Source organism: Ovis canadensis, chromosome 18 (genome assembly GCF_042477335.2).
Source record: "Ovis canadensis isolate MfBH-ARS-UI-01 breed Bighorn chromosome 18, ARS-UI_OviCan_v2, whole genome shotgun sequence".
Classification (NCBI taxonomy): Eukaryota; Metazoa; Chordata; class Mammalia; order Artiodactyla; family Bovidae; genus Ovis; species Ovis canadensis.
In genome coordinates, this window is record NC_091262.1 from 70,887,391 (window position 1) to 70,912,869 (window position 25,479).

The 25,479-nt window shown below is 48.5% G+C and overlaps 1 protein-coding gene and 1 pseudogene across 1 annotated transcript in view; one reads left to right on the forward strand and one right to left on the reverse strand.

The window, feature by feature from the left end:
- Positions 1-25,479, forward strand: part of RIN3 (Ras and Rab interactor 3) — a 133,594-nt gene that overhangs the window by 14,072 nt on the left and 94,043 nt on the right. The gene's annotated exons all lie outside the window — the stretch shown is intronic.
- LOC138423961 (5S ribosomal RNA) lies at positions 12,305-12,423 on the reverse strand (annotated as a pseudogene).

Consider the following 25,479-nt stretch of genomic DNA (forward strand, 5'->3'; position numbering starts at 1 on the left):
CTTTGAGTCTGGCTTCTTTCACCTGGCTGAAGGCGCTGGAGACCCATCTGTGTTGTGTGTCTCAGTATTACTTTCTTTTTATTGCTGAGTGTATTTCATTGTATGCATGTATCACAGTTTGTTTACCCATTCACCCGCTGTGCCACATTTGGGTTGCTCCCAGTCTGCGGCAATTGCGAATAAAGCTGCTGCAAACATTTGTGTATAAGGTACAGGTTTTGCACAGGAATCACATGGATTGCTTGCATCGGGCTGCTGTGTGAAGAAGGGCATGGGGTTTGGGGGAGTAGTACATGGGGCAGAAGCTACTGTAGGGGTCGAGGTGAGCAGAGATGGAGGCCTGGACCAGGGTCTCGGCAGTGGGGATGGGGAGATAGGGCGCCCTCAGGGTGTATCTAGGATGGAACCTGGTGGTGGGTTGGGTGTGCATCATGGAGGCAAGCAGGCTGCCTTTATTACCTCCTGCCAGCCCACCCTCCACCTGCCCAGGAGAAGGTGCCTGTTGTAGCCCAGCGTGGCCGTCTGGATATGAGAACGTTGAGAGGGGAGGAGTACAGCTTAGCGGTTAGGCCATGGAGCCAACCTATTCTCTGCCTTAGTTTCCTCATCTGTAAAATGGGGTGCTAATAGTTCCATACTCTTAGAGCTGCTGTTGTATTACATGAGTTAATGCATGTAAGGAGCTTGGACAGAGTTCCACACGTAGTAGGTGTTCAGGAAATGTGAAGCATGTCCCATGGTCTTTGGAAAGGCCTCAGTGCCTACCCTCTTGTGCACTCCACTTGTCCCCAGGTCTGTCCTGTCTTGCTGTGAGACCTTGAGCTGGCTCCTTGCTCTCTTTGACCATTGCTTCCTGCATTCATACAATGTGGAGGCGCAGAGCCCCCACTGTGTGCCGGGCTCTGTGTGAAGCAGCACGTGGCCCAGCAGCCTCCCACAGTAGGTACTTCATGAAGACTTGGCTGTGGTTCCTGCTCACAATACTGTCAGAGGAGGCTGGTGAGAGGCTCTCAGGACACAGGTTTGGGGACTGCCAGAGGCTCCCCTGCAGCTGCTACAAATGCCATCTTCCCCTTTCCCCGCCAAATCTGTTCTTTGCCCCTGACAGAAACTGCCCATGGTGGCAGCTGGGGAAGCCTCAGCAGTTACAGGGTGGGTGCCAGGTGGGGGCCTGGCCTGGGCTCCAGGGCAAGAGGTATGCTGGGTCCCAGTTCAGATGACACAGCAGCTCGCTCCCAGGCTGACAGATGCTGTGTTATGAGCAGGGTTCATGTCCAGGTGGGCCACAGTGGGGGCCAGCCTAACGAAGGGACGTTTGCACCCAGTCCTCATTACTCACAGATTCTGCATTTGCAAATCGGCCTGCTTGCTGAGGCTTATTCATAACCCCCAAATCATAGTGCTTTGAAAGTTGTTTACAGCCCTGCACAGAGCAATGAAAAATCTGAATATTCTGACACACACGTTCTCATCTGAGAACAAGGTGCCTTCTTGATTCCGTCCTCGTCGTGGTCTGTTATGTTTTTCAAGTTCTCCTGCTTTGGGTTGATGGTTTCGCTGTTTAAAGTGTCCCCCAAGTACAGTGCTTCTCTGCTGTCTAGGGTTCCTGAGGGCGAGAAGGCTGAGACAGGCCCCGTGGAGAAAATATGGGTGTTAGAAGAGCTTCGCTCAGGCATGAGTTACACTGTTGGCCGTGAGTTCAAGGTTAATGAATCAATGATACGTATTAAATTAGGTATCTTTAAACAGAAACACACATAAAACAAGATGTGTCCTGATCAGTGGATGGAAATGTTGTGACTAGCAGTTCATGGGAACCTACCCCTGTGTTTTCCCCCAAAGCGGTGGTTCTGTTTCCACTAACTCAGTGTCTGTGGTGAACTTTGTGGCATGTACCGACCACAAATGCTGAGAGTGGACTGTGTGAACATCGGGTAGATAAGTCAGTGCCAGTCTCTCTACTGCACTGTCTGAATGTCTATCAGCAGTTCATTCCTCCGGATTAAGAAGTGCCCAACTCATGCATGGTCTGTCTTTAAAATGCATAAGTCTTTGGGGGTAGGCATCATCCCTCTGTCCCCGGGCCTTGGTCCTCTCTCCCTCCAGTGAAATTCAAGGCTTGGAAAGAACAGTTTTCAAAGAGGGGAGCAGTCAGTGCTAATATGTCACATTCTGTGATTCTCACAGAAGCATCCTTCTAAGGAGCAGAGTTTTGATCGAGGCATAAAAATCGGGGACCTGTGGTATTCATGCTGTTGCTAAGTCGCTTCAGTCGTGTCCGACTCTGTGTAACCCCACAGACAGCAGCCCACCAAGCTCCTCCATCCCTGGGATTCTCCAGTCAAGAACACTGGAGTGGGTTGCCATTTCCTTCTCCAGTGCATGAAAGTGAAAAGTCAAAGTGAAGTCTCTCAGTAGTTCCCGACTCTTAGTGACCCCATGGACTGCAGCCTACCAGGCTCCTCCACCCATGGGATTTTCCAGGCAAGAGTACTGGAGTGGGTTGCCGTGGTATTCATAGATGACACTAATAGTTACAGCAGTTATGTGAAGCCCCTTTGCTTGTTTGTTTTTGTGTTTTTGGTTACACCACAGGGCATGTGGGATCTTAGTTTCCTGACCAGGAATCAAACCTGCACCTCCTGCAGAGGAAGCGTGGAGCCCTAACCATTGGACTTCCAGGAAATTCCCCAGGCCCCTTTGCTAAGCGCTGTTTCTCAGTTATTCGTCACAGCCCCATGAGGCTGGGGTTGCAGTGCCCAATTTACAGGCAGGGAAACTGAGGCACAGCAAGTGACTCAGCAAGTGGAAGCCCTCAGCACTCTGTGGCAGACTCGGAACCTGAATCCAGGTTTATCCGAGTCCAGAGCCTCGGCCTTTGCCCCTGAATTCCCTGTATCCCTGTGTTGCATCCCAAGATTCCAGGACCTGCTGCCTGTCCTAGACCCAGGTGTGCCTGGTCCTGGAGGGAAGGATGCTGCTGGACCCTCCCCAGGCCTGCTGAACCCCACGGAGGGGGTGACCTCCTAGCCCCCTTTCCAAGTTGGCCATATATGATGGACCAGGTGAAGAAACTCAAAGGTGTAGAAATGGGGGCCTGGCCCCACCTTCCAGTCTCTCCCTTGTCATCCACTGACAAAGTCACATCCTGTAACCCCCGCCCTTGGAGTTGCTGTTATTGTTTTTCCATCGCTCAGTCTTGTCCAGCTCTTTGCAACCCTGTGGACTGCAGCACACCAGGCTTCCCTGTCCTTCACCATCTCCTGGAGTTTGCTCAGACTCATGTCCATTAAATTGGTGATGCCATCCAACCATCTCATCCTCTGCCGCCCCCTTCTCCTGGAGTCGCTGGGAGACACTTTAACCTGGGATGGGTGGAGTGTGTTTCCTCTCTCCCCACCCCAGTGCCTCCCAAAGGCCCCCAAAGGTAATGAGCCAGTGACCTCGGCCTCCTCTGCTCTTGAAAACTCACTGCGGCGGCTAACTTGCCTTATGCTTAGGCATCAGGGACCGTGCACCCTATAAAGTCTGATGGGGGAGGGGACCCAAGCCCTTAAAAGGACACGGCCCTGGAGGTGGGATTTTGGGGGCAGGGGGTGGGATGTCCATCTTGTTTTGGGAGGTGGGCCTGGGCCCAGGAGGCGCGCTGCCAGACAGCATCAGGACTGCCGAGCTGGGGCGTGCACAGGACCCCGCAGAGGAAATGCGGTCACAACAGTTGTGAGGTGGGTCGCAGGGTGACTCAGTGTCGCCAGGGGCTGGAGGAATGTGATGCCGCAGCAGCTTCCTGCAAGGTGCAGATGTCCAGAGCCTGCCTCCTCAGGGTGCAGGCAGTGCCCCAGCTGGGCAGCGTCAGGGGTTGGGTCAGTGTTCACCCCTGAACCCTGGCAGGCGCTGGGCGTGACCCCACTTCTGGTTTAGAAATGGGGGTTCATTTTGTCAAAGCACACCCCTCTGACTCTGCTCATGTTTCACCCTTCCAGCAAGCCTCTGAAAGAGGGAGGGTGAGTATCCTTTCGCTTATCTCACTAGTGAGAGAACTGAGGCCCAGAGAGGGAGGGAGGCTTGCCTGAGGACACACAGCCAGCTGGTAGCTGAGGCTGGAACAGAGCCCGGCCGCCTTTCTGGGGCAGAGCGTTTCCTGCGCCGCTCAGAGCTGTCCAGCATCAGTCGTGTCCGCAGTGACCACCGACAGAGCTGCTGTGAAGCTCCAGATGCAGTCAGCATTTTGTCCTCACTGCGGCCTTTCGGGGTCTGTTCTCAGTCTCATTTTACAGACCTTGAAAGGTCGGTCTCAGAGGGAAATTCAGTCAGGCTCCAGACACGAAGGGCGAGGGAAAGAGAAATTTAAGCAGAGGTCCAGCGGGAAGCCCACATCTCCCCTTCTGGGCTGAGACCTGTCCCCCACGGAGCCCCTGCTCCCTCCTCCTGCCTCCGGCTCCTAAACCCTGGGTCAGGCCCGGGAGGGGAGGGTTGTGATCTCCTTTCCATTTCCCCCAGATGATGGGGGAACCGCTGAGTAAGCAGGAGCGGGGCCAGAGGACAAGGTCACAGTGGGACTTGTGGGCTGCCACGTGGCGGGGGCGATTCCGGAGGGAGGGAGGCCAGCAGGGGCCAAGGACAGGCCTCCCCAGAACTGATGGGCCTCCTGTTTTCCAAACCTGGTCCACGTGGGAAGGAGAACACAGCAGAAGGAAGGTGGGTGAGGAACCCGGGAGCTCTGTAGAGACAAGCCTGGGAGGCCTGAGCTGGGATCCATGTGCAGAAGGGACCTTGACCTACAGCCAGCTATGGGGGCGTGGGCAACTCCTGAGAGAAGGGGACCTTAAACCCTGGAACAGACAACTGAAGACATGGTCTTCCTGAAGAACTTTGCAAATTGGGCAATGGCTAATGGTCATAGCACTGACATGTGTTGAGTTGTCTTTGTTTGTTTGTTTAATCTTTTTTCTTTCTGTCTAACTAAAAGCAAATCCCACACACAGTATATGAATTCTCACACACTGAAAAGATTTAAACAGTAGAAAAGTCTAGACCTGCATTGTCCAGTACATTAGCCACTAGCCTTGTGTATCTGTTTTACAAATTAAATTAATTAAAGTGAAGTAACAGTTGAACTGGCCATAGTGCAAATGCTCCAAAACCACGGGCAGCTGATGGTGACTGCCCTGGACGGTACAGACATGGGACGTTTCCATCTCTGCATTCAGTTCTTTCAGGCAGCACTGGCTGGACCACGAGCAGGGAAAACCCTGCCAGCTGAAAAATAAATTCTGGAATCAATTTGGTTCCTTTGGACCTGTTTTATGTATTTAACTATGTCTGGGTATCCACCTTTCCCAGACGCAATTCTTTCTGGTCTGCCCAGCTCCTTGGCCCTATAAATAGACTGTAGCCTGCCAGGCTCCTGTATCCACAGAATTCTCCAGGCGAGAATAGTGGAGTGGGTTGCTGTTTCCTGCTCCAAGGGATCTTCCTCACCCAGGGATCAAACCCAGGTCTCCTGCATTGCAGGCAGATTCTTTACCATCCGAGCCACCTGTTAGGCCTCATGAGAATGATATTTTGCACTTTTTCCCAAAAGAGGAAACCAAGACTCAGAGAGCTAAGGGACAGGTTGGAGCACGTTTGTTTTCTAGGCACTTCCCTTGGTGTGTCCGGGGTAGCTGAGGGGCATCCAGGCTGGGGCTCTTATGATCTTTTCAACTCCCTGCACATTTCACTCAATTGTGTGTGAAGGAGAGACCCTGATGGGCACATCGATCTTCTGGGAAGTCTTTCCCCTGGTCATTTTAATTGTTTCCTCTGAAATGTTTGTCCATTATTTTCTGATTTTCATAGTAATACACACTGAGTGTAAAAATTTGGAATGTGGAAAAACAGTGTTAAGAAGGAGACAGAAATGCCTCAATCCCAGGGTTAAGAACCGCTCCTGGACCAGTTTATACTCCCACAGGCAGAGCAGGAGTGTTCCAGTTCCTCCATGGCCCCGGTCCTTGGTTATGTAGGTCTGCCTCATGACAACCATTCTCACAGGCTCCTGAAGTTTTAATTCCAGATTCTCTGATTTCTCTGCTCTTGAGAAGCTTTTCAGATGCTCCCTGGCCATTTCGATGGTCTCTGTGTTAAGTGCCAGCTCAAGTCTCTTGCCCATTTTTCTATTTGTTCTTATTTGTCTTGTTTTTTCCTTATCAATGTGTAGAAGTTCTATGTATAATCTAGTTCTGAGCACTTTGTGTTACAAGTGTCTTCTCCTACACAGGGCATAAATTTCACTGTCTTGATGGTGTCTTGATAAACAGAAAGTCATCATTTTAATGCAGTCAAATTTAAAATTTTATTTAAGGTTGAGGTGTGTGAGTGTGTGTTTGTGTGTGCACTGTTAAAGAAGTCGCTCTTCCGTCAGATTATGAAAGTATTCTTTATTTTCTTCTAGAAGCTTTTTTTTGGTTTGTTTTGCTTTCTACATTTTATCAGAACAGAGTCTTCCTGGAACTGATTTTTGTATAAGCTGTGAAGAATGGATCACGTTTATTTTTTCCCCATGCAAATCGCTAGTTGTCTCAGCACATTTTGTTGCGAAGTTTGTCCTTTCCTCAATGCTCTACTGTGACCTCAAGTGACTATGTTGGGGGATCTATTTCTGGACTTGCTTAGGCCACTGACATATGTGCCTGTCCCTGCCCCAATACCATACCTTCTTCATCTGTAGCTCTATCATAAGTCTTGATTTCCAGCAGCCCAAATCCTACCCCCTTCTTCAAGTGTGTCTTGGATGTTCTTGGCACTTTTCATAGAATACTTTTGGGGTTCTAATTGGAATTGCACCGATTCGTTCAATCAGTTTGCATAGGATTCATGCCTTGAGAGTGTTAATTCTTCTGCTCTGTGGGCGAGATCTGCCCTCCATCTTTTTCTTATATTGTATATTTATAATGTTTAATAATCATACATTGTGAATAAGAGTCTAGAGGGATTTCGCAGGGTGATTAAGAACACAGACTCTGAGATAGCCAGGGTTCCAATCTCAGCGCTGCCACTTTCTGTAGCTTCAGTGAGTTGCTTAATTTCTCTGTGTCTCAGTTTCCCCCTCTGTAAAATGGGAGCAATAACCAGAGTTATCTCATAAGGTTGTTTGAAAAAGTCAACTTAGTTAATACATGTGAAGCAATTAGAGCAATGCCTGGCACAGAAATCTCTGGAAACATTATTTATGTTTGAGTTGGTGAAATATTTGCAGGATTCAAAATAAATATATTTTTTAAAAGTCATGATTTTTTAAAATGGTTTAGGATTTAACTGGTTTAGGATTGAAAGGACATCTTTATAGAGGTTAATGCCACAGACTGCATCAAGGCCTTGTCTGCACTATTTGAATATTTTCATGTTTCTTGAATGAAAAACAAATGCAATGAAATAGTATTCCCACCTTTGTCCCCTATGTGCCTGTTCCCATCGCTGCCCCACGAGGTATTAGTTTCTTGTGTGTTCCTTCAGAGTGACTTTTTGCAAATACAAATAAGCCTTAAAAATTTTTTTTTTCCAACAAGAGAGCACAGTCTAGACACTCTTCTGTACTTTGCTTTTGTCACTTAACCACATATCCTGAAAACCTTTCCATGTCAGTATACAGAGAGCTTCCTTACTCATTTTCTTTTTTTTTTTAAGTTGCATAGTATTTACAGAGGCCTTATGTTTGTTGATTTGTTGCTGTTGTTTAGTCACTAGGTCGTGTGTCTGACTCTTGTGACCCCATGGACTGCAGTCCACCGGCTCCTCTGTCCATCAGATTTTCCAGGCAAGAATACTGGAGTGGGTATTCCTTCTCCAGGGGATCTTCCTGACCCAGGGACTGAACCTGCGTCCCCTCCATTGACAGGCAGATTCTTTACCACTGAGCCACCCCAAGAAGGCACAGTTCTCTAGATCTGCATGTACAGAACTCGGCTCAATTTCACATCTGAAACCCCGTTAACGAGAACTTTTTTTTCAAAGTTCCAAACTGCTTTGATCATTTTTCAGATGGGTGATATAGTTCCATGGTTGAAATCCAAAAGGTGCGAAAGGATGTACGGTATTTATTGTTGATCGTGCTGGGTTTTGCTGATGCACGGCTTTTCTCCAGTTGTGGCAAGTGGGGGCTACGCTCTAGTTGCAGCATGCAGGCTTCTCACCGCAATGCTCCTCTTGGTTCAGAGCACGGGTTCTAGTATTCCGTCTTCAATATTTGTGGCTCCCAGGCTCTAGAGCACCAGCTCAGTAGTTGTGGTGCGTGGGCTTCGTTGCTCCGAGGCATGTGAGATCTTCCTGGACCAGGGGTGGAACCCATCTCTTGCATTGGCAGGTGGACTCTTTATCACTGAGCCACGAGGAAAGTCTGGCATCAGAGCACCTTAACGTGCACGTATCACAAAGATGCACGGGGCCTGTCCATCGCCCTTGGTGACTTGGGTTCTTGTCCTCACTGCTTTCAGCTTCAATCTCAGCCAGGAAGTTGGTACCCCAAATTCTGTCTTCTCTAGTAACCACTTCCGTGTTCAGTGAAATTTCCCAGGAGTTTTTAAAGGGGCGGGGGAAGGGAGGGAATGTCAGTGCTTTTTCGCTGTGTGTGGCTATTATTGTAAGTATTATTGTGATAAGTCTAGAATGATGTTGGTCCATAGCGGATGCTCAATAAATTACTGGATGAATGAATGTATGATAATAACCTCAATGAATGTTTGCTGTATGCCAGGCACTATCCTCAACAATTCCATAAGGCAGTAATGCTGATGTTTCCCATTTTAAATGTGAGGAAATTAAGACAGAATTGTTTGGTCATGTGCCAAGGCCAACATGCTAGGATTCCAACCCAGGCTCTCTGGTTCCCAAGCCCATGCTTAAACTGCTAGTCAGCATACCCCTCAAGGCCTAATCGCACATAGCACTGGGGCCAGAATGGGTATCATCACCTATGAACCATGTTCTGATGGCAGACAGTCCTAGCCTAGGCTGGGATTGGGGGAGGGAGGTCAGCAGGATGAGCAGGCTGACCTGCCCATCAGGCTGGGTTCAAGGGCCTGGCTGGGGTATGGAAAGGGACTGGGACCCGTGAGCCAAAGGTTACAGAGGGAGAATGGAGGAACTGTCCCCCAGTCCTGGGAAGGCTGTGGGCATCAGGCAGGCAGCCCAGGAGGCAAGGCTGGGAGCCAGGTGGGCCTGAAACACACCGGGCAGCAGAGGCCTGCAGCACACAGGTGTGGAAAGTTTGAAGGCCGTAGACCTGCTTGATCCCTTGATGTGGGCTGTGACGTGCGAGCTGAGACAGCCAGACCTGTTCTCAGCACTTCCGGGGCCCGGAAGACTTGCTCTAGCTGACTTCCCCTCAGCGAGGCTGTGGGCAGGGGCCCTCCAAGTCCGGTCCCAGCTTCCCGGGGGGCACCCACCGAGGGTTGGGGGCTTAAGCTGCACCCCATGCCCTACCTCATCTCAGAAGGCCTTTTGGTCTCCCGGTAAGGAGACACCTAGGGAGCTCTCTCACAACAGGATCCCAGGCACCATTCTTGGAGCCCCAGTGACTGGGAGCCCACCAGGGCCTCATGCAGTTATCTGGCCCATGGAACCGGGCTGGAAGCATTGGTTGAGCATTTGCAGATGGTATACATGTGAGCGATGCTGATTCTGCGACTGGCTGCCTCTATCCGTCTCCACGTGATTCCAAAGGCTGGGCCAGAAGTGGAACCACGCGGCAGCTGTGGCTCAGCTTTCACAGGTCCAGGAAAAAGCATTTGGTGGAGCGGAACCACAGAGAAGCTGGCCTGGCTGCCTACCTTCTCTCAGACTGTCTGCTGGGCCAGAGCCAGCCTGGCTTGGCAGAGAGACTTCAGATGGTATGAGCTAGGGGTCTGGTGAGTTGCAGAATCATGGAATGCATAGTGCTGGAAGGAACCCCAGTCTTAGGTCTTGTCCAGGCTCAGACAATGCATAGCCCAGTACCCAGCCTGTGGCTGACAACACTAGGCGATCCCAGCAGACTTTCTCTGCCGAGCCTTTAGTGCAACAGTCTGGGCAGCTGCTGCCTATCAACTGGAGTTCACAGGGAAATTCAACCTACTTGCCATTCCAAATCTACAGCAGTCTTCTCATTTTACTGAAGAAGCCACTGAGCCTGGAGATGGGAAGTGAGTGAGTGGCCAAAGGTCTCAGCGTGAACAACACAACCAGACCATGGTCTCTTGAGTCTGAGCTGTGTCATTTCCTTTGTGTTGTCCCTGTTATCCTGATGAAAACAGTATCTGCATGTAATTACTCATCTCCTAAGCTCTTTTTATCTCCTTTCATCTCCACATTGTGATCGCAACCTCAGAATTCAAAAAGGTTGCCCATAGTTCCCCAAGAATGTTGTATACATAGCTGCAGAAAAGCTGAGCTGTCTTAGGTCGTGTTAACAGAAGTAGACTGTCTAGATTGAGAGAGGTGATGGTCATGCTCCTTTATAAGCTGCTCAGGACACACCTGGGAAATTATTTCCTAGCTTGAGACTCTATATTTCAGAGGTAGAAAGACAGAAGGATACTCAGCACACTCAGGAGGATAAAAACAGTACAGTGAAGGGGTTCAAACACTCCATAATTTACGGTCAATTGATTTTCAACAAGGGTGCAAAGAAGATTCAACGGGGAAAAAATCATCTTTACAACAGATGTTGCTGGGACAACAGGATCAGTTCAGTTCAGTCGCTCAGTCGTGTCCGACTCTTTGCAACCCCATGAATCACAGCATGCCAGGCCTCCCTGTCCATCACCAGCTCCCAGAGTTCACTCAAACTCATGTCCATCGAGTCGGTGATGCCATCCAGCCGGTAATGCCATCCAGCCATCTCATCCTCTGTCATCCCCTTTTCCTTCTGCCGCCAGTCCCTCCAAGCATCAGGGTCTTTTCCAGTGAGTCAGCTCTTCACATGAGGTGGCCAAAGTACTGGAGTTTCAGCTTTAGCATCAGTCCTTCCAAAGAACATCCAGGGCTGATCTCCTTTAGGATGGACTGGTTGGATCTCCTTGCAATCCAAGGGACTCTCAAGAGTCTTCTCCAACACCACAGTTCAAAAGCCTCTCCAAATGCAAAAGGAGGAGGTTGGACCCTATCTCATATCATATGCAAAAATTAATTCAAAATGGAACAAAGACCTAAGTGTAAAAGGTCTCAGAAGAAAACAGGGGTAAATCTTCATGATCTTGAATTAGATGTTGGTTTCTTAGCTATGACACAGAAAGTACAAGCAACCAAAAAGAAAATAGGTAAATTGGATCTCACCAAAATTAAAAACTTTTGTGTTTCAAAGGACACCTTCATCTTTTCATTGGGAAAATTAAAAGACAACCCATAGAATGGGAGAAAATATTTGCAAATCGAACACCTTATAAGGCACTTAAGCATAGGATATATAAAGAACTTACAACTCAATAATAAAAAAATAATCTAATTCTAAAACAGGCAAAGAATCTGAAAAAAAATTTTTTTCTAGAGAATATCTACAGATCATCAATCATTAAGATTCTCAGTGTAGTTTTACATCAGAGAAATGTAAGTCAAAATCACAATGAGACATTCACTGAACTTTTGTGATGATCGTCTCATGATGTGAGTTAGCCAGATCATTATTCTGTACACCTTACACTTATACAATGATGTATGTCAGTTATATTGCAGGAAAACTGGAAGAAAAAAACACAATGAAATACAACTTTATACCCACTAAGATGGCTATAACAATAAAGATAGCTAATAAAGGGACTTCCCTGGTGGCCCAATGGCTAAGACTCTGCGCTCCCAATGCAGGGGTCCTGGGTTCAATCACTGGTCAGGAAACTAGATCCCGTATGCCACAACTGAGAGTTCTCACACTGCCACTAAAGATCCTACATGCCTCAGCGTAGAGCGAAGATCCCACATGCCACAGCTAAGATCCAATGCAGTCAAATAAATAAATAAATAATATTTCAAAATGATAATAACAAGTGTTGATAAGAATGTGGAGAAATTGGGACCCCGTCCCCTGCCCTGCACTGTCAGTGGGATGTAAATTCTTTAGCCATTTTGGAAAAAACAGTCTGGCAGTTCTTCACATGCTAAATATAGAGTTACCGTGAAAGTCGAGCGACTCTTTGCGGCCCCGTGGACTATACAGTCCGTGGAATTCTCCAGGCCAGAATACTGGAGTAGGTAGCTGCTCCCTTCTTCTGGGATCTTCCCAACCCAGGGATCGAACCCAGGTCTCCCACACTGCAGGTGGATTCTTTACTGACTGGGCCACCAGGGAGGACCAAGCCAACAGCACCTAGTATTCCCAGGAGTTCTCCCATCCAAGTGCTAACCAGACCCGACCCTGCTTAGCATCCAAGATCAAATGAGATCGGGTGCATTCAGGGTGGTATGGCCGTAGACAGAGTTACCATATGACCCAGCAAGTCTAGTCTTAAGTATATACCCAAGAGAATTGAAAACAATGTCTATACAGAAACTCATACATGAATATCAGTGGTGTTATTCATAAAGGCCCAAGAGTGGATCAACCCAAATATCCATCAACTAATGGGACAAGTACAGTGCGGTATGTCCATACAATGGAATACTATTTGGCACTAAAAAGAAATGAAGCACTGGAGCTTCCCTGGTGCCCGGAAAGATGGTGGATTCATAAAGAATCCACTTGCCAATCCAAGAGACGTGGGTTTGATCCTTGGGCGGAGAAGATCCCACATGCCGTGGAGCAACTAAGCCTTTGTGCCACAATTACTGAGCCTGTGCTCCAGAGCCGAGGAGCTGCAGCTGCTGAGCCCACATGGCCTAGAACCCGTGCTCCACAACAAAAGAAGCCCTCACACCATGACTAGAGAGTAGCCCCCACCAGCTGCAATGGGAGAAAAGCCCGCACAGCAGCAAAGACCCAGCACAGCCAAAAATAAATGAGTAAAATTTTAAAAAAGAAAGGGAGGACTGATGCATGATGTAAGTCGTGACAGCGTGAAAGTGAAAGTGTTGGTGGCTCAGTTGTGTCCGACTCTTTGCACCCCATGGACTGTAGCCCACCAGGCTCTTCTGTCCATGGACTTCTCCAGGCAGGATTACTGGAGTGGGGTGCCATACCCTTCTCCAGTAGAGCTTCCTGATCAGGGATCGAACCTGGGTTTCCTGCAGTGCAGGCAGATTCTTTACTGTCTGAGCCACCAGGGAAGCCCAGGTGAACCTTAAAAACATTATGCCAAGTGAAAGAAACCAAACATAAAAGACCACACACTGTATGATTCCGTATGGGGAATATCAGAAGGCAAACCTATAAAGACAGAAGATGGATTAGTGGTTGACACCCGCTGGAGCATTAGGAGGAAATGGGGAATGACAGTTAATGAGGACAGCATCCCTTGTTGGGATGGTGAAGATATCCTAAAATGAACTGCAGTGATAGTTGCATGATTCTGTGACTGTACTAAACGCTATCTCAGTGTACACCTTAAAATATTACTAGAAAGCAAAGCACTCCGTATGCAAAGTCATGGAGACAGTGTGTGTAAACCAATGTGTGGCTCAGTGTCAGACACAGGGGAAAAGTTAAATGTTACCTGTGGGTACCACATGGTGTTACCTGTGGGTGCCACAAGGAGAGGCGGGCTGATCAACCTGGAAAAGAGATGACCCTAGAGGATCGGGGTAGGAGTTGGGCTGGCCTTCTCTGCATAGTTGAAGGGCTATGTGGGGATGGGGCGTGTTGTCCCAGTGGCCTTATAAGGGGTAGAAAAAGAAACAAGAGGAAGGATTCAGAGGAACAGATTTCATCCCAATGGAAACAGAGGACTGCTTCTCAGAATGACTTGCCCAGTGAGGTAGTGAGCTCCCTGTCATTAGAGGTCTTCAAACAGATACAGCTACGTATTGGGATGGTACAGAGAGTTCCCAGTGTTAGGGGAACCTCTGAGGTAGAGGACAGCTGATAGGCTTACAAAGTCTTGTTCAATATTCAGAAATTTTAAGCTAGTTGTTAAATCATCGATAACTTCTTATTAGCAATGGTGGGAATACTTACAACCATGGCAATCCTCATTCACTATACGCCAGGACTTTTGTTGTTGTTGTTGTGGACAGGTGCTTAATAGCACATCACTGATCCAAGCCAACTGCTCCAACAGGTCTTTTGGAGTGCTTGTTACTCAGCAGAACGTGGGTCCACTCACCCACGTGCAGCAAAGTCGATCTACTGACACCCGGTTGTAGTGAGGGAAAGTACAGCATTTATTGCAGGTGGCAAGCGAACAGCATGAGCAGTTAGTGCTCAAAAGGAAGACCTGAAGTTCCAAGTGGCTTTCAGGGAGAGGTTTCTAAGGCAATATTGGGGGTGAGAACAGCAGCTCAGGGACTTCTGATTGGTTGGTGGTGAGGCAACAGGGTGATGTTTTGGGAATCTTCATCATCAACCTGGTTCCAGCCAGTCTGGAGTCTCTGTACTTATGTCAACCACGTAGTGACCATCCTTTACCTGGGTGGCTGATCTTAGTTTCTGCAGACCAACTCAAAAATATGCATCAGATTGTTCTGCGTATCCCTTAAGGAGGGATTAGGACACTTTTTAAAATCACTGAGCTGCTAAGTTGTCATTGCTTTTCTTGATGGACTGCTTTCCCTTTGTTTCTGCATTCCTTCACTTCCCTAATTACTGACTGCTTAAGCCCGCTCTTTGGAACTCAGGGAAGGCCTAGGAGACCAAAGCCTTTTTCTACAAACAAGAAACAGGGCACAACAAGGGGCTTTTGTACCCAGGAAGGCCCCAAAGTGTCCTACTTGGTTTCAGTTCCCCCGTTTCTTCAATAAACCTCAATCCTGAGGTGAACAGGGGCGGGCCAAGAAAAGGAATCAAGTTTTGGATAGAGAGGTTAATCATAAACTCAGGGGGGCAACTCAGTTCCCGGGGGGCTTGGTTTCATGCTCATCCACCCCCAAAGTCCCCAGATTCTCCTCCTTAACCAACGGGTTCACCTTCTCTGCCCTGTCCCAGGATCTGATGAGCCTTAACTTCTTCCATGAACGGTCTTGAGCTCTTCATCTCATCTAGGAGTTACCACTTAAGTGTCCATTGTGGCTGAGTTCTTCCTTACCCTGTCCCATGACCTCTGAAGCAAGTGGTGTAGATGAAAGAATTAATCAATAATTGATCTAGGGGCTTCCCTGGTGGCTCAGCAGTAAAGAATCCACCTGCCAGTGCAGGGGACTCGGGTTCAATCCCTGGTCCACGTGCTGCGGGACAGCTAAACCCATACACCACAACTACTGAGCCCACACGCCCGGAGCCTGTGCTCAGTGAGAAGCCTGAACGCTGCAACAAGGAGTAGATCCTACTTGCTGCTACCGGAGAAGGACCTCATGCAGCGACGAAGACCCAGGGCAGCCAGAAATAAATACATCTTTTAAAAAAATAGTTGATCTAGAAGGAAATGAAAATTTTTATTTGAGCCGACCTGAGCATTATAATCCAGGAGGCTGTCTTTCAGAAAGCTCTGAGAATTGTTCCACTCTTTTAGAGGTCAGAGCCCAGGTATGTAAGTTTTTGAGAAAGGGCCATACTCAAGTCATTGACAGGTTGCACAGTCCAGATCTACACTACAAAGTGTGTAGCGGGTCTTGGGTGGCCCCTCGTGGCCCCTTACAAGATGAAAGAAGGAATGTTGTCACCTAGGAAGGTTTGCTTAATGAGGTTGCACAACAGGCACTAAAGGGGAAGGAGGAGGCCCAAACCAGCAAGGAAAAAATTTATGTTTAAATTTTCTCATCTCGGGCTTCCCTGGTGGCTCACTGGTAAAGAATCTGCCTGACAGTGCTGGGGACATGACTTTGATCCCTGGTCTGGAAAGATCCCACATGCCTCAGAGCAACTAACCCCATTTGCCACAACTGCTAAGCCCACGTGCCACAACTCCAGAGCCTGTGCCCTAGGGCCTGTGCTCCACGACGAGAAGCCACTGCAATGAGAAACCCCTGCATCGCAACTATTAATAGTAGCCCCCATTCGCCGTGCAACAACGATGCAAAAGCCCCGTGCAACAACGATGACCCAGCACAGCCAAAAATAAATAGAGTTATTTTAAATTTTCTCATCTTGCCCTAAAATATGAATTTTAATTTCATCAGTGGCCTAGGCTCCCTGTTTACACTGGGGGACACTGAGCCCAGGGTGGGTGTTTGTTCATAGCACTGGGGCCTCAGAAGGAGTTCTCCCAGCTCCAGATACCTGCCGCCAGTCTTGCATGTTCCTGCTGGCATCTTCCTGTAGTCAGAACTCCAAGCTGTCTCTCACTCTGGCATCAGCTGCTGCTCCTTGGCCCAAGTCTTGTAGCTGCCACAGTGTGGAGACACAGTCCCAGTGACCTTCTCTGGCTTCTGCTCTGCTGTCGCAGCTATCAGAAGATTTTCCTTAAAGTCCCCCAGGGCCTGATTCTTTGGGTGGACTCATCTTGATTACCTTTCAACACAGGCCCTCGGGCTCCAGAACGGTCTTAAAAATGCCAAGAAAAACAAACGATGGGAGTCACCCCGGAGGAGCTGGCCTGGCAGAAGGGACAGGCTTAAGTGTTCTTGTTGCAGAGAAGAACCAGGTCTGACTCCGTGCTGGAACTGTTTCTTTGACTTGCTTTTCATTGCTGCTGTTATGTGCATGCTCAGTTGCTTCAGTCATGTCCGACTCTTTGCGACCCCATGGACTGTAGCCCGCCAGGCTCCTCTGTCCATGGGATTCTCCAGACAGGAATACTGGAGTGGGTTGCTACGCCCTCCTCAAGGGAATCTTCCCAACCCAAAGATCAAACCCGAGTCTTCTGCACTGGCAGGTGGGGTCTTCATCCCTAGCGCCACCATTATAACAATACATGATGGCCTGCCTTGGGGGACCCTGCCCCTCTGCCTGACTTGACTGTTGGACTGTATGTGTGTAAGTCACTCAGTTGTGTCTGACTCTGCAACTCCATGGACTGTAGCCTGCCAGGCTCCTCTGTCCACGGAATTTTCCAGGCAAGAATACTGGAGTGGGCTGCCATTCCCTTCTCCAGGGGATCTTCCCGATCCAGGGATGGAACCCCATCTCCTGCATTGCAGGCAGATTCTTTACCATCTGAGTCACCAGGCAAACTCAATTGTTGGACTAACTGTTAGCCTTTGTTCAGCTATTAGGAAGATAATCTGACCCTGCCCACTTGTGAATGGCTGCAGGAAAGAAGAGATTAACACACCCCTTCCACAGGCTGGCCATTCCGGGAGATGTTTTGTAAGACTGATGGCCCTTTGTATTAATACTTCACTTCCTCACTGCTTCTCCCTCTCTATTCTGCCTTTTGACTTTAGTTCCTCACCCCTTCTCTCTCTGGTTCTATAAAAGAAGCTGGCATCCAGACCCCGACAAATGGTTATTTTGAGACATTAGTCTGCCATCTTCTCGGTCAGCCGGCTTTCTGATTAAAGGCATATTCCTTGTCTCAACACCTCGATTCATTGGCCTGTCGTGCGGCAAGCAGAGCAAGTTTGGACTCAGTAACATCCTAAGACCCCCCCCCCCACCCCCACTCTACAATGCCTGGGCTTGTGGCAAGTTCTGGAGGATCTGGGGAGAAGGTGCGTGTTTCTGACATTTTAAAAATAAATAAATCATTGCAGAACTGGCCAAAGCCTCCTTCACACATTTCCCAGATCCCATTTTCTTCCAGCTCCTCAGAGGCCACCATTGTCCTGGATTTGGTGTGCCTGTGTATTTACAGAAAAACATAGAACTGTTGTGTACACTTTTACACTTCATATAAGTGTTTTCATTCCTGCTGTAGTTTGCTTATTTCATTCAACATTGGGATTTTGGTTTGTTTAATTTTAAAGCTTCTTAACTTTTTCTTTTAAAATAACTTCAGACTCCCAGAAAAGTTACTGGAGTAGTACAGTGAATTCCTGTACAGTCTTCAGTCAGATTTACCAATCCTGCACAGTCTTCAGTCAGATTTACCAATTATGAACATTTTGTCACATCTGTTGGTTTTCTCTTCACTTTTTCTGAACTTGTGAGAGTAAGTTGCAGACATTATGCTTCTTTACCTGCACATATGTCTGTGAATATTTCCCAAACATGGACATTCTCTTACATAACCTCAGCACAAGGATCAATATCAGGAAATTAACATCAATGCAACTGATAGGATTTTGAGATTTCACCCAATAGCAACTGGTTCCTAACTTTTAGCAGCTGTGTGGTAGTCCAGGGTGGAAGAATCACAACTTATTGATCATTTTCTCATGTCTGTTTCTCATGGATGGACATTGGTTGTTCCCATTTTCTTTCATTATAGGTGCTTCCATTATCAATTGTTTCCTTACGCCTGTGTGTGTCCTGGGAGTGGGGCTGCTGGGGCCTGGCTACAGCACCCCTCTTTTAGATTTTGACAGTCTTTCAGAGCAGGTGCAATTGTTTTTGTTCTCATGGGGGTGCTTTTCTTCCTTGGTGTGCTGGTGGCATTCAGGGGGCTGAGCAATGGATTCTCCCCTATCTCAGGTCATTTCTCATGTTGGCATTCGTAGGAGAAACAGGGCAGGACCACATGTGTGGTTAGGCCAGCAAGAGTAGTGACATATTCAAGGTGTTCTTGTGTGCCAGATGCTGCTTCATGCACACGTGGCAGGGATTACCAGCTCCATTGGGCAGATGAGAAAACTGAGGCCCGCAGAGGTGAAAAATCTCACCCTGGGTCACATGGCCAGATGTGGCAGGGTTGGGCCCGAAACTGCTTGAGTCCTAGTTTTCACCTTGGGGCTATGTGGAATGTGAAATGACCACCACTAATCGTAGTGAGAAGGTGGGTGGGCACAGCCATGAGTGACTGCCCTCCCCTCCCCTGGGAGTGTCAAGGCTCAGCTGGTTCTCCAGGATCAGACACGAGGAAAACACCCCTGGGGCCTCTGGACAGTTTTGCCCCAGCTTGAGAAATAGCTGCCACTTCAAAAGGAGGGAGGCTTTGGACTTCTGGAAGCTCTGCTTGAGCATGGGAGCCCCACCAGGCAATTTAGTTACGGCTCTTAGAAGTTTGCTCTCAATCACTCTCGGGATAATAGCGCACAGTGTGCGCATCTGATCCTCTCTACTCCCGAGGGAAACGCTCTCTGCCTGTTATACTTACTCCCCATTTCACAGAAGAGGAGACTGGAGGTGAGTGTGGTTAGGCAAATAGACCTCTTAGCGAGTCAGTGCGGAGCTGGCTTTGCAGTGTGTGAAATGATCACCAAGCCGGCTCAGGAGATCCCAAAGCCACCAGCTCTCCACCCTGCATGCATTTATATGACAAACCTGCGTATTTCTACACATTGATTTAAGGTGATTTTAATCATAGAAGTAATGCATAATTGGCATAAAAATTTGAAACAACCCCCCTGCATGCACTTCTCAGAAATAACAGTTCTTACTGATGTCATACAGAGCCTTCAGGACATTATTTCTGTGTATGTTTATATTTCTCTGTCTCTGTGTTTATATAAATTCCGAATGGGTCAACAAACTTTAATGAGCACTTTCTTTGCCAAGTACTATAAGGATACATAAACACATGGGAAATTTTCAAAGTTTCTTCAAGAACTAGAATAATGTAGAGGTGAGTAGCCCAGACTCTGGGTTCAGATTGTCCAGATATGAAGCCCAGCTCTGCCACTTAGAGGCTGTGTGACCTTGGGCTTCCCTGATGGCTCAGCAAGCAGAGAATCCACCTGCAATGCAGGAGCCGCAGGAGCCTCAGGAACCTCGGGTTTGATCCCTGGGTGGGGAAGATCCCCTGGAGAGGAAATGGCAACCCACTCCAATATTCTTGCCTGAAAAACCCCCATGGACAGAGGAGCCTGGCGGGCTACAGTCCAAAGTGTTGCAAAGAGTCAGACATGACGGAGCACAGGCGCACAACCTTGGATGAGCTGTTTAACCTTTCTGCGCCTCAGTGTCCTCATCTTTACATGAGACTGTCAGGTAGATATGTTACTTTCCAAGAGCTGCAGCAGGAAGTCATCATGAACCTTGGAGCTATTAACAATAGAAATGTATTTTCTCATGGTTCTGGAGGCCAGAAGTTCAAGACCAAGGGGTCAGCAGGGTTGGTTCTGTCTGGAAGCTTTGAGAGAATAGGGCCATGTCTTTCTGCAGCCTCTGGTGGTAGCCGTCAATCCTTGGTGTTCAAAACTGCTAACTCTACTTTCTTCCCTGCCTTCATGTGTTTTTCTTATATCTCTGTGTCTGTGCATGTGGGATCTTAGTTCCCTAAACTAAGAACCCCTGCCTCCTGCAGTGGAAGCTCAGAGCCCTAACCACCGAAGCCAGAGGATTCCTCTCTGTCTTTCTATGAGAACACCTCTCACTGAATTTAGGGTCCACCCTAAATCCATAGAGCTTCCCTAGTGGCTCAGACAGTAAAGAATCTGCCTGCAATGCAGGAAAGCTGGGTTTGATTCCTGGGTTGGGAAGATCCCCTGGAGAAGAGAATGGCAACCCACTCCAGTATTCTTACCTAGAGAATCCCATGGAGAGAGGAGCCTGGCAGGGTACAGTCCGTGAATTTGCAAGGAGTCAGACACGACTGAGCGACTAACACTAAATCCAGATTGATGTCATCCTTAATTACATTTACAAAGATCCTTTTTCCAAGTGAGGTCACATTCGCAGGGGCTGGGTGCTAGAATTTGGATCTGTCTCTTTGGGGGACCCAGTGCTGCCCTCTCCAGTAGGCGTGAGGATGACTGTGTGCCATGGGCTATTGAGGATGAGCGGGCATGTTGCTGCCCTGACTGGCATTTCCAGGGCCCGCCCCTCCCACCCTGGCCCCTCCATGTCTTCATATACTCAACCCCTGTACGGAGTGATCGGGCCATCCCATGACACTGACTGCTGGGACCAGGTTTCTTTCTCTCAATAGACTCACTTGGTCCTGGAGCAGGGGCGTGGTCAGGACTGCGGGTGGGACGGAACTGGCCTTTTCCCAGTCCTCCCCTTCCATCCCACACTCCCCCGCCACCCCCCGAGTTCCGGCCAAGTCTGCACAAGGGGGCCTTAGTTCTTCCAGTGATGCGTCATTGGAACTTTCTGAGCTGCTTCCCCGGAGCCCACACAGGCAGCCCAAGGCCAGCGTCCTCGTGAGCTGGAAACTAAGGGGCCTTCTCCCAGACAGGGAGCATCCAGCCAGGGGTCTGCACTCTTAGCTGACCCCACACCCAGGTGGGCCCCTCTGGTGGCCTCTCCACCCCAGAGCAGGGCTTTCCTTTCTCCTCACCAAGGTTTAGTAGGCCCATGACTCAATGCAGGCAGCATGCCAGGGTGGACACACCATGCCAAGTCCCTCCTTCCTGTGGGAGCTGGTGAGAAGGTCCCCAAATAAGCCAGGATGCCGAGCCTAGGCCTGGTCCCTGTGGCCCAAGGCAAGGGTTTTTCCTGGTGTCTGGCCACCCTGCACCTGGGTGGGGCAGCCTGGGTGTCCTCGGACAGCCCACCCCTTGAATTGAAAGGCTGTTAGGACTGCTGATTAGAGCTGTTCTCTATATTTCTCCTGTGCAAGCAGAAGGGAAACAAGTCATGGAATGATTTCTCTTTCCCGTGGAATTGCCCTGAAGTGTCTGGGCTCATTATTTTGTGCTAACAGTGCCATTCATTACTCGGGGTTCCGGTGGCTGCCTTCGCAGGGCCCTCAGCTGGAGCTTGGCTGGTGAGCAGGAGGGTGTGGGAGCTGGGGCGGTTGACTGTGCCAGCAGATGACATATTGGCTGTGGTGCGGGCTCAGTGATGGTCCCTCAAAGTCAGAGCTGGTGTGGCCAAGCTGTTTAATGACCGTCATCATGGCTCTGCAACAGCCTGCGCGATGCCCGCTAAGGGTGTTCGCACCTCTGCCATCCTGCTTAAGCCCGACAGTCCAGCCTGGAGCTCCAGCATCAGTTGCAGCGTTTAATAGTCACAAGTGGGCATCCAGAGAGCTCAAGTGACCTGAGGCTCAAGGTCATCAGGGACTCAGGGGGTAGGGGCCGTCTTCCTGGCCCCATTACCCTTCCTTGGCCTGGTCAGAGCAGGTGTCCCTGCCACTCTGTCCCTCCAGGGCTCTGCTGCTCCTGTGACCTGGTGCAAGGCCCAAACCTCCCCCAGGCTCAGTTGCTCCTTCGCTAACTTATAGTCCCTGCTGCAGCCTTTGAAACTTAGAGTTTCCACTCCAAGCCTCCGATCCTGCCAAGCCACCACTTAGAGGGCCCTGAGCAAACCCTTGTTGCTTCCACCCTTGCCCACCCAGAGGGGAAGGAGAACATTGAACAACTTGGACAATTCCTGGAAAGCAGCATCTTAAGAGCCTTTGGCCTCTTGAGTGTTTAGTCTGAGTGGCCACGCGTAGCCCCTTCAGTGCTCATCTCTGGAAGGTTTCTGCAGTAACCCTAGGTCTTATTTGTCTTTCCACCGGCAGAAGCTGAGCTCAAGTTACAAAAGGGATCCTCCAAGTTATTTGTTTCTGTGCCCCCAAATTGGCTTTTTTGTTCATGTCAAGCCGTGGTTCCCTAGCACTTGAACTTGGACTGGAATTGACTTGGGTATAAGATGAATGCAATACACAAAGGTATGCCCCACTCTAAATGTGCTGAGTCCTACAATCCAGGCTGCAATGTAGGAGAACTATAGTGAGAAGAGGAAAATAAGAATTCCAATTAGCGAGCTGAAAAGAGAAGCAGTAGCTAGCATTTCCTGAATTATGTGCACTCTGCCAAGTTCTTGACAAATGTCCCATCAACTTTTCACAATTATCCAATGAAGTATTTTTATACAAGTGAATAAATGGAAGCCCAGAGAAGTAAAGGATCTGGCCAGAGATCACACAGCCTGGATCCTAACCTAGGGCTCATAGGGCTCTGAAGGATGGGAAAACTTTATCCCCAGTGGTTTGTTATAAAAAATATACTAGACATACAGAAGAGTCAAAATAATTTTGGAGTAAGCACTTACCCTTGATGTTTTTGTTTATTCCTCTGTTTCTCCACCTTATTTTTTCTTCTGCATTTTAAAGAAAGTTCTGGACACCCCAGAATACTTAGCACGTATATCACTAACTAGAGTTCAGTATTTCTTTATGGTTCTTTTTTACTGTTTTGGTGTAAATTTTGCATATAATAAAATGTAAATATACTTAGCTAAGTGTACCAGCTGAACTTCATATAAATGGATACATATCATATGTATTTTTTGGCGCCTGGCTCCTTTCTCTCAGCAGTGTTTTTGAGATTTATACATGGGATTGTGTATATCAGTGGTTCCTGTTTGCTGTTGAATATTTTTCCACTGTGTAAGGTACCACTTGTCTGTTGATTCTGACTGATGACTATCTGGACCAGTTTGGGGCTATTATGAATAAAGCTGATATGAACACTCAAGGAGAGGTCTTTTCATGGGCATACTTTTGCCTTTCTTTTGGGTACATATCTATGAATGGAATGGCTCAGCCATGGGGCAGGTCTATATGAAAGTTGATTTGAAAAGACTGCCTTTTTTCATAGTGGTCTCACCAATAAAGCATGAGCGTTCTGTTTACTTCCTATCCTTGCCATCATGTGATGTTATCAGTCGTTTTAATTTTAGCCTAGTGGTTGTGTCGTGGTATCTTATTGTGGTTTTAATTTGCATTTCCTTAATGACTAATGATGTCAAGCACTTTTTACCTGCTTCCTGGCCATGTCTTCTTCTTTGAAGCATCCTCAAAGCCCCTTTAAAAAATTAATTTGTGTGATCTCTATTAGATACATGCTTTGCAAATATTTGCTCCTAGCCTGTAGTTTGAGTCTTCAGGGTGGTTTTGGTTTTTTTTTGTTTTGTTTTTTTTGAGTCTTCATTTTCTTCATGAGGTGTTTCCATGCGCACAAGTTTCAGTGTTGATATAACTAACTTATCCATCTTTTCCTTTCTGGTTCTTGCTTTCTGTGTCCAGTCTAAAGAATGTTTGCCTACCTGTTGAGAGGAAGTCACAGAGAATCTGAAGGCACTGCAGGTGGACAGAATAGCTGGAGCAAGAGTGTCAAGTGGGGATGTGCAGATTTTGCAGGGGTGGTGGACAGAAGCCTCCTTCTGTGGGCTGGGGGCTCCCAATGGGAATGCCTTCAGTATCAGGGACTGGATTGGACTTTTCCGGCAGTGGGAGCCATTGAGAGTTTTAGAGCGGGGCAGGGACATGATCACAAAAGGAGAGATGACACAGTCCCTTTGCTGGAGCCTGGGGCAGTTTCTACTTGGTCACCGTGAAAGCAGCAGGCTGTACCTCAAGAGGCAGGTGGGACTGCTGAGGGCTGGGGATAGGGGATTGGTTTCATGTCTGTGGGCCCAGAGGCCAGCCAGGCCCCACCACATCTTAAACAGTCCATTTCTTCTTGCCAAGAAAACCCAGGGGCTGGTGAGAGCAAGTTGCTAGCCGGAAGCCCAGGGAAGGTGCTTACTTATGTGGATTTAGAGGCGACTCTCCCAGTAGATCCAGAATCCTTAGAGAGAGAGACACACACACCCCCACCCCACCCCACTGTGGTCTCTGACCTCACCTTCTCCCGCACTCACCCTTCTACCTCCTGCTACCCCCAAGCTTCCTCGTGGTTCCTCCTGGACCAGGCAGCTCAAGCCTGCTGCTCAAGGCCTTTGCTGCCCGAGTCTGGTATCTTTTCCCCAGCTGTCTGCATCCAGATGTTACTCAGTCTTTTCAATGAGGGCTCCCCTGACCCCAGCCCTTTGCTTGCCTGGCTGGTGCTCAGCACCATCTAACACCCCAGGGCACCCCTTCACCTTGTCTGTGGCCTGACTTCTCTCCCAGAGATGAGGGGTTTTTCTCCTTTTTAAGCTATTTTGTTCTCTGCTTTAACCCCATGCCTGGAACAACATCTGGTACTTTCAGGCCCTCAGAAAATATTCATAGTATAAATGAATTCAAGGTGAACTTTCTCATTTTTTTCAAAGTTTGTTTGATCTTGGTTCCACAAGAGAAAATGGGGACCCTTGTCCAGAAAGTCCAGGTCCTACCTAGGCCACCTGGCAAAAAGAGGAGTCTTCTAGGCCACTTCTTCCCTGTGTACAGATGCAGAAACTGAAGCCCTAAGAGGGAACAGATGTTCTCACAGACTTCACTAAGCAACCTAAGCCTAGTTAGTGGCAGAGAGGAAATGGGAGCCAATTGCTCTCACTCCAGTGGCTGTTAGAGTCCTAACTGGCCTCTGAGAGGAAGCCTGGGGCCAAGCAAGAAGATTTTAGGATGATTATAAAGACTTTCGGTGCCAGAAGATATTTTTGTGCTTCCAAGGAAGGCTAGAAGAACCTAGAAGACCAAGAATGTGTATTTCTGGGTGATTCTGGCCTCCCCTGTCTTTACTGCTTTCCCAGAGGAGATGTGGACCATACTTCGGGCCCTGGGAAGAGGTCATGTCCGTATGAGCTGGGCTGCCCTGCTCTCA